This window comes from Lepidochelys olivacea (genome assembly GCF_965140295.1).
Source record: "Lepidochelys olivacea isolate rLepOli2 genome assembly, chromosome: 1".
Classification (NCBI taxonomy): Eukaryota; Metazoa; Chordata; order Testudines; family Cheloniidae; genus Lepidochelys; species Lepidochelys olivacea.
In genome coordinates, this window is record NC_140411.1 from 80,241,195 (window position 1) to 80,253,942 (window position 12,748).

Sequence of the window (12,748 nt, forward strand, 5' to 3'; positions counted from 1 at the left end):
TGTTTAACCACCTACCCTCCTCCCTATGTTCCATAGCCTCCTCACCCAGACACCCAAAAGCACAGGCAGAGGGAAGGCTTCAGGCACCCAGCCACTCCACTCTAGAGGATGGCCCAAGGTTGTCATTCAAACAGTTTGATTTTTAGCATGGCTACAATAAGCAATGTGGCCTTGTCCTTCCCTCCTCCCCCACCCCACCCGGGCTACCTTGTCTGTTATCTCTTTTTTTTTTAATTAAGAAAGAATGCATGGTTTCAAAACAATAGTTACTTTATTTGAAGCGGGGAGGGTGGTTGGCTTACAGGGAATTAAAATCAACAAAGGGGTCGGGTTTGCATCAAGTAGAAACACACACAACTGTCACACTGAAGTCTTGCCAGTCATTAAACTAGTTTTCAAAGCTTCTCTGATGTGCAGCATGCCTTGCTGTGCTCTTCTAATTGCCCTGGTGTTTGGCTGCTCAAAACTGGATGCCAGGTGATTTGCCTCAATCTCCCACCCCGCCATCAACGTCTCCCCCTTACTCTCACAGATATTATGGAGTACACAGCAAGCAGCAATAACAATGGGAATTTTGGTTGCGCTGAGGTCTGACCTAGTGAGCAAACAGCGCCAGCGAGCTTTTAAACGTCCAAAGGCACATTCTACCACCATTCTGCACTTGCTCAGCCTATAGTTGAATGGCTCCTTACTACTGTCCAGGCTTCATGAGCCATGGGAGCAAAGTGTAGGCTAGGGTAGATGCGACCGCGCGGTGCTGCCGGCTGGGAGAGCAGCCTGAGGCAGAGGCATCCAGCTTGCATGATATTCCAGGCAGGACTGAATCTCCATGAGTTGAAGTTTAAAGAAGAGAATGACCTGGAGTCTTTGGCTCCCATTCGGTGCTCTAAGAGGAAGACAGCCATGTCTGTCCAGACGCCCGTGATCGACCTCACTGAGGTCTTCCAGGAGCACCCAGGAGACAAACGATGGCTATCAGTCCTACTGCACCTTCTGCTGTGAAGGCAAGGAGCTGCTGCTGTGCAGCAATGCAGTACTACGTCTGCCAGCGGCACCCAGGAGACGTACAGTGATAGTGAGCTGAGCGGGTTCCATGCTTGCCGTGGTATGGCGTCTGCATGGGTAACCCAGGAAAAAAGGTGTGAAACAATTGTTTGCCGTGCTGTGGCAATTCAAGGCAGCACTTTAGCTCATAGGGCACCCTGAAGAGATTACTATAATTTAGGCCCAGAGAGCTGTTTAAATTATATCACCAATCACACTTCCAGAGCATCCTAGAACTGGGAAGACACAAATGTGGTTTAAAGCCACCTTAGGCTTTGCTTCTTAATACTTTACAGCACAGAATCTCACCTGCAGTTCTTCCACAAGGCCTTTGACTTCCCTCCTCATAGTATCATAAAATAAAGAATTTTTAATTTTTTAAAAAAGTATCCAGAAGCAATTCTGACAGTTATAGCCCCGTAAGCCTAACTTCAATACCCAGGAAATTGGTTGAAACTATAGTAAAGAATAGAATTATTAGACACATAGATGAACACGATTTGTTGGAAAAGCGTCAAGGGAAATCATGCCTGACCAATCTGTTAGATTTTTTTGAGGGGGTCAAACAAACATATGCACAAGGGTCATTCAGTGAATATAGCGTACTTGGACTTTCAAAAAGCCTATGACAAGGTCCCACACCAAAGGTTCTTAAGCAAAGTAAGCAGTCATGGGATAAAAGGGAAGGTCCTCTTCAGAAACTGGTTAAGAGACAGGAGACAAAGGCTAGGAATAAAGTCGGTTTTCAGAATGGAGAGAGGTAAATAGAGGAGTTCCCCAGGGATCTGCATTGGACCCACCGCTGTTCAATATATTCATATATGATTTAGAAAAAGCAGTAAACAGTGAGGTGCAAAATTTGCTGGTGATATAAAATTACTCGAGATAGTTAAGTCCAAAGGGGACTGTGAGAGTTACAAAGGAATCTCATAAAACTCTGTGACTGAGCAATAGAATGGGAGATGAAATTCAATGTTGACAAATGCAAAGTGATGCACATTAGAAAACATAATCCCAACTGAACTGTACATACAAAACGATGGGCTCTGGATTAGCTGTTACCGCTCAAGAAAGAGATCTTGGAGTCATTGTGGATAGTTCTCTGAGAGCATCCACTCAATGTGCAGCAACCTTCAAAAGAGCTAACAGAATGCTAGGAATTAGGAAAGGGATAGATAATAAGACAGTACATATCACAATGCCACTATATAAATCCATGATACACCCGCACCTTGAATATGGTGTGCAGTTCTGGTCGTCCCATCTTAAAAAGATACAGAGAAGAGCAACAAAAATGACTAAGGGTATAGAACAGATTCCATAAGAGGAAAGATTAATAAGACCATAAAATAATGAATGGGTCAGGAGAAAGTGAATAAGGAAGTGTGATTTACCCTTTCACATAACACAAGAACCAGGGGTCACCCAATAAAATTAATAGGCAGTAGGTTTAAAAACAAGTGTTTCTTCACACGACACGCAGTCAAACTGTGGAACTCTTTGCCAGGGGGATATTCCGAAGTCCAAAATTATAACTGGGTTCAAAAAAGAACTAGATAAGTTCATGGAGAATAAGTCCATCAATGGCTATTAGCCAAAATGGTCAGGGATGCAACCCTATGCTCTGTATGTCCCTAGCCTCTGACGGTCAGAAGCTGGGAGTGGATGACAGGGGATGGATCACGTGATGATTGCCTGTTCTGTTCATTCCCTCTGAACCACCTAGCATGGGGCACTGTCAGAAGACAGGGTACTGGACTAGATGGACCATTGGTCTGACCCAATACAGCTGTTCTTAAATGGACTGAAATATTTTAATTAATAAAATGTCAAGATCGCTGCATTACTAACCAAAGCAACCACACAACATTAGTGTTGTGATCTTAGTCTTCCCTCCATATCCTCCAAGTTCTCATTCCTTTATCACTCATTTTTCTATCTTAGTCTCACACTTTTTCTGTGCTACAGGGATTTCTGGTTTTCTGTATCAGTTTTACACTCGGCAAGAAAAAAAAGCATACATAATGCATAATAAATCCTGACTTCTTTTGCAATATCTAATAAATGGAGCCTTTAACCTTATGGGCAGGATTCCAGTCTTTTCTTTTCTTTTTTTTTTTATGACAGTCTTTTAGTTATTCGCAACTCTTTTAATCCAACCTATTCATACACTTTTTACATGTTCTATTGTACATTAAAGTTGTTCTAGGATAGTAATTACTGATCATGAGTTCACACAGTACTGTACATTATGTGGGTAAGTAGATAAATGCATAATCGCTCAATAATAGGAAAAGATTCTAACTGAAGGACCAAAGGAACTTGTCATTTTACTCCACCCCTTGTGAGTCAGTAAAATGGATTCAATTATATACCAGAACCAGCACTTCACTGTGATGAAACCCATCATAAAAAACCCCCAAAAGTGCCACTACATGTTGGCAGTTTATAAAATGAGATTAACTAGCTTATCCATTGGTATTAACATGTCTTTAATAATGGCAACATTCTTTGTAAATTAAATAGCTATTAATTAAAAAACCTGTCCAGATATGCTTATACAATGATGCCTGTCCAGATACGCGTATGCCTACTAACAGTAAGTTGTGTTGTACTAACACAACTAAGGAAACAGTCCATTTCTACATTTTCAGTGGGTGGTCACATGACCTTCAATCATGTGGCTCCCATTCAGTACAATGGGCCAGATCTTTGGTCCCACTCAGTACACTTTGCTGATCCATGGTGCAAGTGGGACTTAAGTCTATCCTAAAACGTTGTGGAGGAATGCTTGGCTGCGTAGCTAGTCCTTTGCCTCCTCTTCCTGGGCCCCACCCCAGCATAGGGAGTAGATGGAGCATTCTGTGCTTTGGTGATCTCTTCTGATGTAATAGCTTCTAGGAGGCTATTGCAAGCCAATGCAATCTACAGCAGTCATGAAGTTGCTCTAAGTTGCACAAGATGTTGAATGCGCCCTCAGGACTGGGAGTGGGACAGCAATCTGATGTACCAACCATAGCTCAGATGCACCTGAGAGCGTAACCCAAACAGAATAATGTAAACTCATGCTTTGATTTATAAATGTGAATTATACATTTATATAGGAAATCCTAGCCAAAGAGAAAACCTTTAAGGATCCCTTAGCTTGCCATACCTACCCTCCAGAGACCTGCTGATTCAAATCCTGAAATAATGTACCCAGGTGTTCAGAACTATATAAGTTGAGCTCTGTGCAGTATACTGGATACGGGTCTTTAATAATTGAGGTCATATGTATTCTTTGAATATATTAAAGCTTCAGCTTCACCAAAATGCTCCTCCAATACTTTATTACAGTGTGCTGTTTGCTTGTTAGTTTCCATCCTCCACCCAGAGGTGGTTGCATTTCCCTATATGGTTTGTCAGGTGCTTTAGAATGAAGGGTGCAATGTAAGATTTCAATCTTGTGAGGTACTGCACATCTATTAAATATTATTCACGTGAGTAAATATTTTTACGAACAGATTCTCAACTGGATTGACAACTCAGAATAGACACAAAATAAACCAGATGACCAAATATTAGGCACATCTTGAAGTTTGCATGCAGTGTGTGTGTGTGTGTGTGTGTGTGTGTGTGTGTGTGTGTGTGTGTGTGAGAGAGAGAGAGAGAAAGAGAGAGAGAGAGAGAGAGAAACACACTTTCTTATTCATAGATTAACAGTGTATTTGGAACAAGTCTGTCTGGATGAAGACAAAGTGGTTGTTTTGTGCACACAGGTCCTGATATCTATGGCAGTATTTCCAATGACTTCACTGGGTTTTGGGTCAGGCCCTAAGAAAAGTAGGGAGTTGTGTTTTGTAGGCAGAAACAAGAGATAATGTTTGTGGGCAGGTTGAGAAGAGTGTCAGGGTCTGGGAGAGTATTAGAAGGCAATGTGGTACATCCCAGATAGGTATCAGAATTATATTACTGAACACCTCCAGGCATCATTGCAGAGTCCAAAAGAACAGTTGATGCCCTAGAAAGAGGAAGTGGTATTATAAATTTCTCTATTTATGATAAAGATAAGAGCACATATTGCAACATGTAATTAACTTTAGATTGATTTAGACTGAATTAGAGAATTCTTAATCCATCTAAGAAAAATGAACAAAGCCCAAGAAACCATACCCTTAAATCAGGCTTTGTCATTGTATCTGCATACACATCGGTCAGCGATGTGTATTAAACAGGATATCATAAATCAACAAAGTCTGTCAAATAAGTAGCCAGGCATATAAAGGCCTTATATTGATGGAACTCTGTACACATATTGCTAAATTTAAGTTGTCAAATTTCAAGCTGTGCTTTGATCATTAAAGAACAGCTCCTCTTGTTCTATTCACAGTGTGCCTTAAATTACAGACCCACAGACTAATATGTGGGAAATATATGTTTTGTACTGTTCATTTTCAGTGTTGTTGTTGTCATGATTGTCCCAAGATATCAGAGAGACAAGGTGGGTGAGGTAAAATTTTTTATTGGAACAATTTGAAAAGGACCAACCTGTCTTGTCTCTTTCACCAACAAAAGTTGATCCAATAAAAGATATTACCTAGCCCACCTGGCACTGTTCATAACATCCAGAGGGAAGCTTCAAAAGTGTTAATTCCCAGTCTCTTCCTTATTCAGTACAAAGCATATACCTGAGATCACTCTGTGCTAAGATTTCACATCCTTTGCATATTATGCCTTACTCTTTCTCTGATTAAGAACAAAAGAAAATTATAGTTTTATTCATCTCTCACATATATTTGCTCTATGACAGAGCCAGAAATTGAAATTAGATATTCAAGGTTACACCATAGTGAGGCAAAACTTACTGGCTTGTCTTGAAATTGAAACAAGGAGCAGAATCTATTAAACGCTCTCTGGCTTGTCATAACTAACAGCTCTACCTACCTAAATAGTTTTATGGCCCTCATATGAAAGCTTCCCTTAATATCAGAAATCTACCCATAATGGATATGTTATGGTAACATGTTAAGATTGAATTCCCTGGACATAGAATGCAGTTAAGAGATCGTATGAAATAAATGCAATACCTAACCTATTTCCAAAGGCCAAAGAAAGGAAACTAGAAAATAAAACTGTTTCTACAGAAATCATATTATTACAAAACAAGTAGACTGGTAGTGCTAGCACAAATTCTCTACTACAAAAGAAAGTATTTATGAAGATATGCCTATAAAGGAAACACAATACATTTTCAATCTACTCTGAGATCTCACATACGTGAGACATCTTTATATCTCAAGAAGCTATAGCATCTAGAGTCCCTGTCTCTGTCAGCTTCCAAATTTGTACTCTCACAATTTACCTCCTCCTTTTTGGTCAGGTCTCTCTCTGTTAGGCTTTCCCAACTGGTGAATTTAACTAACTTTACCTTGGGTTCCACCCTATTGACATTAGAGCAGAGAAAATGTCATTTATTTGGATTAAAAGCCTTTTCATTCCTACTAGGATTTATGCATTTATGGGCTAAATTCAAACCCATATAAACAGCTGCAATACAGTTATACCCCTTTAATCCATGACTAGATTTGTCTCAGTATGGTCAGAGGGTTACTATTATTTCTTTATTCAAGTTTCAGAAATTGTACTACGCAATTCAAAAGCTCTCATTTTTGTCATTTCAGTTTCAGTGACAGCAACAGTTCAATTTTATGCAAGAGGCTATTTATATCCTCTTAGAGACATGTAGAAATATGATTGTCCAAAATAAGTGATTTAAGAGAAACTGAACTATTTGAGGCAACATGGGCCAACGGGGATAGAGAGATAAAAGTAATTGCTATAAAACTTATATAATAATTCAACAAACTGATGTACCGTGTGTTACAAGAAGCAAATACTGGATGTACAACAGACATTACTCTCCTCAAAACTCCCCTCCGCATCCCAATCGAGAAAGGCATAAAGCAAGGAGATACGATTTCACTGAAACCATTGACCGCCTGCCTCAAAATGGTTATGAACAAGATCAATTGGAGGAGTGGTGTCAACATAAATGGAGAACAATTATCCCATCTCAGATTCTTGGACGACATCGTACTAATTGCCGAAAGTACCAACCAAGTGTAGAGCATGCTACGAAGACTCGACAAGAAAAGCAGTCAGGTTGGCCTGAAAATGAACCGCTGCAAAACGAAATACATGTGATCAGACGTCTTATGAAAAACCCGAATAACGGTAACAGGAGAAGAAATCAAAGAAGTGGAACAGTACATATATTTGGGCCAAGAAGACCTGATCGGAGAACTGTCGTGAAGGGTTCGAGCAGGATGGTGTGCATTTAATTCCATCAAGGACATCCTCAAAGGAAAAATCAACAAGACCACACGTACAAATATCGTCAATTCAACAGTGCTGCCAGCCATGCTGTATGGCAGTGAAACGTGGGCACTGATGAAGAGAGAACAGCGGCTGTAGGTAGCTGAAAGAGTAATGGAACGAGCTATGTTGGGAATTTCCCTTCTGGATCGCATCCCAAATGAAATGATCAGAGAATGCAGAGGTGTGAAAGATATTGTTGTGGAAAGCAGACATAACAAGATGCGATGGGTGGGCCACACAGCACGGCTCACAGACAATAGGTGGACCACGATCATTGTTGAGTGGTACCCGCGAGAACAGAAAAGACCACCGGGTTGGCCTCCAAGAAGATGGGAAGATGACATTGTTAAACGTTTCGGACGAACATGAAGATGAAAGGTAAGAGTGGGAGAAGAATGACGGGTGTGTTGTGATCAGCACAGTCTTAACAACAGCTGAAGACCGATCAATCCAGGTGAGCCAGGTGATAATAATGTATGTATTTACTACATATTCTATACTGCGTCAGGTCTGTGTTTGCTTACACTTTATATCTATCATGCTTGCTGTTTAATACTTTTGTCATGCAAAAGGTTCACAGTTAACAATTCTATTTATTTTTAATTAAAAAAATTAGTAACAGAAAATAACTGTCCATGACCAGTTGTAATCATGCAATGCTATTGTCACAGTATGGTGAAACCAATGTTAATATTTTTGCAGGTTTGTTTAAAATTGGTATGGATTTTAGCTCATATGAATTACTGAGGTATAAGGTGCTTAAGACATTGTGAACAATTTCAAAGACAGCTCTGCCAGGTCACATCAATACTGACTGGAAACACACCTGTTATTCCAGTTCTGAACCCCTACCGAGCACAGAATTCCACCTAGCCAAAATATCTTATGGTTGAGTTCTAAGTCAAATCTCCAGAGGCAAAAAGGATAGTGCATTAATCCGATATATCAATGTATTTCTCCCATCCATTTTGTACTATTATGAAACTAATATGCTGTAGGGACCTGAAGCAAAGTCTAATGAAATCTTTAATGAGCTTTGGAGCAGGCCCCAGGTGCTTAAACTATGGACCTGATTCAGGAATGCATTTCAACATGTGCCTAAATTAGGTCTTGTATAGGAATGCTTGCCTGAACTGGGGCCTAAAGTTGGTTTCAAGAGAATAAAGTGAATGTTCACAGGGTAAAACATTTAGCACAAATTATTCACCAGTTAATGTAAAGCAATGTGCTGTGGCCTTCAGACACAAACATTTGACTTACCTTATTAATATTAGTATCTAGCTAGGATTCTCTCGCCCACCCCGCTTAACAAAGTTCTTACACATTCACTGTTTGTTATTGCTATGCCACGGCATGCTGCGTTTCTTTATCACACAGTGCTGTCTCCTCTTGTACATGTCATTGGCAAAAGCTTGTATTTAAACAATAATGCTAGTCAATAAGGCAGAATTTGAAGAGACTTCAGGAAGGGACCAAAAGGTGTTACAGATGCTAGGCTGGGTCCTCAGTATCTCATTTTTATTTAGATTCATGGCAATATGTAAAAAGGGTCTGGCCTGTCTGGGCTCAACCTTCGTAAGTGCCGAGAGGATTTGGAGCATCTTCAACTCCCAATGAAGTCACAAAGATTGAGAATGCTCAGCACATCGCAGAGGTTTTCACCACTAGATAAGTTTACGGAGGATAGGTCCATCAGTGGGTATTAGCCGGGATGGGCAGAGAGGGTGTCACTAGCTTCTGTTTACCGGAAGCTGGGGATGTACAACAGGGGACAGATCACAGTGATGACTGTCCTAGAAATAGCTACACAGTTAAATTAGCAGGCACATAGGTAGGCAGATAGAGATAACAGCAAGCTCCAAACAGCTAAAACCGTAGATCATGTTTTCTTCAATTATGGAAGTTTCTCACAACAACAATTAGAGTATCAAAGGGTTATCTCCTTAACTGTATGTGCATAAAACAGGATCAACAGCAGATTCTTCTGTCTGCAATCAATAAACATTAGCTCAGATGTGATCTTTTGTCTGCATAGGATGTAATAGGATAGCATTATTTGGTCAGCCCATCTGACTAGAGCCTAGGTGCCAAGGATCATGAGTTTAGATGAGCAGCCTGCTCCAAGAGGCAGTGGGATTCAGTGCGTTGGGCACTGCAGTAGAAGCCAGGACATGCGGGTTCTTTTCCTAGCTCTGCAATTGACCCAGGCAAGTCACTTCAGTTCTCTGCACCTCTGCTTCCTCATCCACCCTTTGCTTTTTTGTTTATTTAGATTATGGGGATTGTCTCGTACTATGTGTTTGTTTAGGGCCTAGCACAATGGAGACTCAGTCTTAGCTGGCGCCTTAGTGGCATTACAGTAATACAAATAGTAAATAGCAACAAGAATACCGCAATTGCCATTTCTCCTGAAGGAAGTTCATACCTTGCTGCAGTTTCTAACACAGTGATGCCTTCTAGCACCGTCCCTTGATGCCAGACATCCTTGAGCAAACTATGCAATATTTGTGCAATACATATTGAAGACAGAACATAGAGCCTGATTTATTGTCAAGTAGCTTGTAAAAACCAGCCTATAAATAGCTGTGCAATAGCTGATTGTACAACAGAGGTGGGAAAACTACGGTCCGCGGGCCACATCCGGCCTGCAGAACCCTCCTGCCCGGCCCCTGAGCTCCTGGCCCGGGAGGCTAGCCCCCAGCCCCTCTCCTGCTGTTCCCCCTCCCCCACAGCCTCAGTGCTCCACGCCGCCAGCGCAATGCTCTGGGCGACCAGGCAGTGCAGATGCACAGCCGCGGCCTGACCCGGTGCTCTGGGCGGCGCAGCTGCAGCGCCACTAGCCACCGGTGCTCCAGGCAGCGCGGTCAGGGAGCAGTGGGGGTGGGATAGAGGTCAGGGGCCGCGGGTGTGGATAGGGGTCAGGGCGGTCAGAGGGCGGGGAACAGGGAGGTTGGATGGGGCAGGGGTCCTGGGGGGCAAGTCAGGAATGAGGGGGGCGTTGGATGGGGCGGCAGGGGGCAGTCAGGGGTGGGGGGGTCCCGGAGTGGGCAGGGGACAGGGAGCAGGGGGTGGTGGATGGGGTAAGAATTCTGGGGGGGCCGGGCCACGCCTGGCTGTTTGGGGAGACACAACCTTCCCTAACCAGCCCTCCATACAATTTTGGAAACCCAATGTGGCCCTCAGGCCAAAAAGTTTGCCCGCCCCTGTTGTACAAGATAAGCAGTGATACATACAGTGCATCTGAAATCAGACTGATCCAATGTTGTTCGTGATCCAAGAACCTGTGTCTACCTGAAAAGCTGAGATTATTATACAAAGTATCCAGGAAATTCATAAAGATAACCAGGACTGTCAGCTTTATTTAGTCAAGTGCTTTGCTATAGGCAAGCACATAACTTTGTTGGTTGGAGGCTAGGGTTAGGAAGTGTTCCTTCAAAATGGGTTAATTCATCTTTACTTAATTTCTGTCGCAGAAGTAAGACTGTTCATAATCTAAAGGAAGAGGGGAGATTTTTAGAAGCAATTTAACCCCTTGGATCTGAAAGGCTCTCTTGCAGATACTGGCTTTCAGCATAGACCTGTCCTAGTAGTCTAATGTTCCGTTCTGGCCTTAAACGCTGTAACAGTAGGTAGCCTGTTTCCTCTTGTTTTTTCCTACCCCCTCCCCCCCCCCGATGTTCTGGTTTAACTTGGATTTAAACTTGAAGAGTGGTCAGTTTGGATGAGCTATTACCAGCAGGAGAGTGAGTTTGTGTGTGTATGGGGGTGGGGGGGATGTGAGAAAACCTGGATTTGTGCAGGAAATAGCCCAACTTGATTGTCATGCACATTGTGTAAAGAGTTGTCACTTTGGATGGGCTATCACCAGCAGGAGAGTGAATTTGTGTGGGGGGGTGGAGGGTGAGAAAACCTGGATTTGTGCTGGAAATGGCCCACCTGATGATCACTTTAGATAAGCTATTACCAGCAGGACAGTGGGGTGGGAGGAGGTATTGTTTCATATTCTCTGTGTATATATAAAGCCTGCTGCAGTTTCCACGATATGCATCTGAGGAAGTGAGCTGTAGCTCACGAAAGCTTATGCTCTAATAAATTGGTTAGTCTCTAAGGTGCCACAAGTACTCCTTTTCTTTTTGCGAATACAGACTAACACGGCTGTTACTCTGAAACCTGTAACAGTAGAGTTAACCTAAGAGCAAACAAAAGTAATTTTCATAGTTTTCTTTGCAAATTAAAAACCAAACTGCTGTTAAATGTCTAAATTCCACTGTCAGACATTTTCAGTATGCTTAATGTGTCACCTACTGAAAAGTGCATTAAGTAGGTTGTTTGCAAAGTAGCACCATACAGCTGCTGTACTTCCTTCCACCATAAAAACAGATCTTCAAAACCTCACATTAGATAGGAAGAGACAATTGAAAAAGCTTTTCAGCTCAAGTATCCCAGAGAACTCTGAATCTGTTTCATATTCAGAGAGATCTGGACATTGGGCTGGACTTGGAACATTTGCTACTGAACAAAGTCTGGTTTATGAATTCATGTAACTCTGATTCTTTTAACCTAATTAGAGCCAAATGGTCTTTAGAAAGAAAAGGCATCTCCCATATTTATTGCTTGTATCTCATGGGACATTTTTCCTTTCTCTCTTTGCCATTTCTGGCCTTTCCCCCTCCTACTCAAGATTCTGGAGAAGGGGGACTAATCTCTCAGTAGGTTTCTGAAACTCTTCGGCCACATTCTCGTGCGGAATACAACATATTACAGTGTCAGCTTTAGTAGGGCTGCACTGGCGTAACTGACAGCAGAATTTGGGCTAGATTGTGAATGCCTCACTCACAATGAGTTAGGACCTTACTCCACAAGGAATAAGATGCTACTCACAGTGAATAAATGTATCAGAATCTGACCCTAAAGAGAAATAATATTGGTAATGACAGGCTAATGCAGTTCAAGATTTTATTTGAGACACAAAATGAAGCTTGGAAAATTGGAGAACCTCAGTGGTTTCAGATACTTAGCAGGTCTAAACAGATTTGTGTAGTAGTCATGGGCATTTTAAATTAGAAATCATGGTTTATTTAAATCCTAATAAATATCTTCTGCTGAACTATGTCAAAACAAAGTGCCAAATACCTTTACTGGATTCTTTAAACAAATAACATTAAACTTACTTAAATAATGCCCTCCAGGTATTGTACTGAAACACCTGTTTTCTTGAGCAACATCTACTCCCATGGGAAATAAGTTCAAAGCAAGTATGGTAACATGCGAAGTGTTTTTGCCAAGATACAACTGGAAGCCAAATCCCAGAGTCAGTACTGCAAATGAGGGGGAAATGCCACACTCA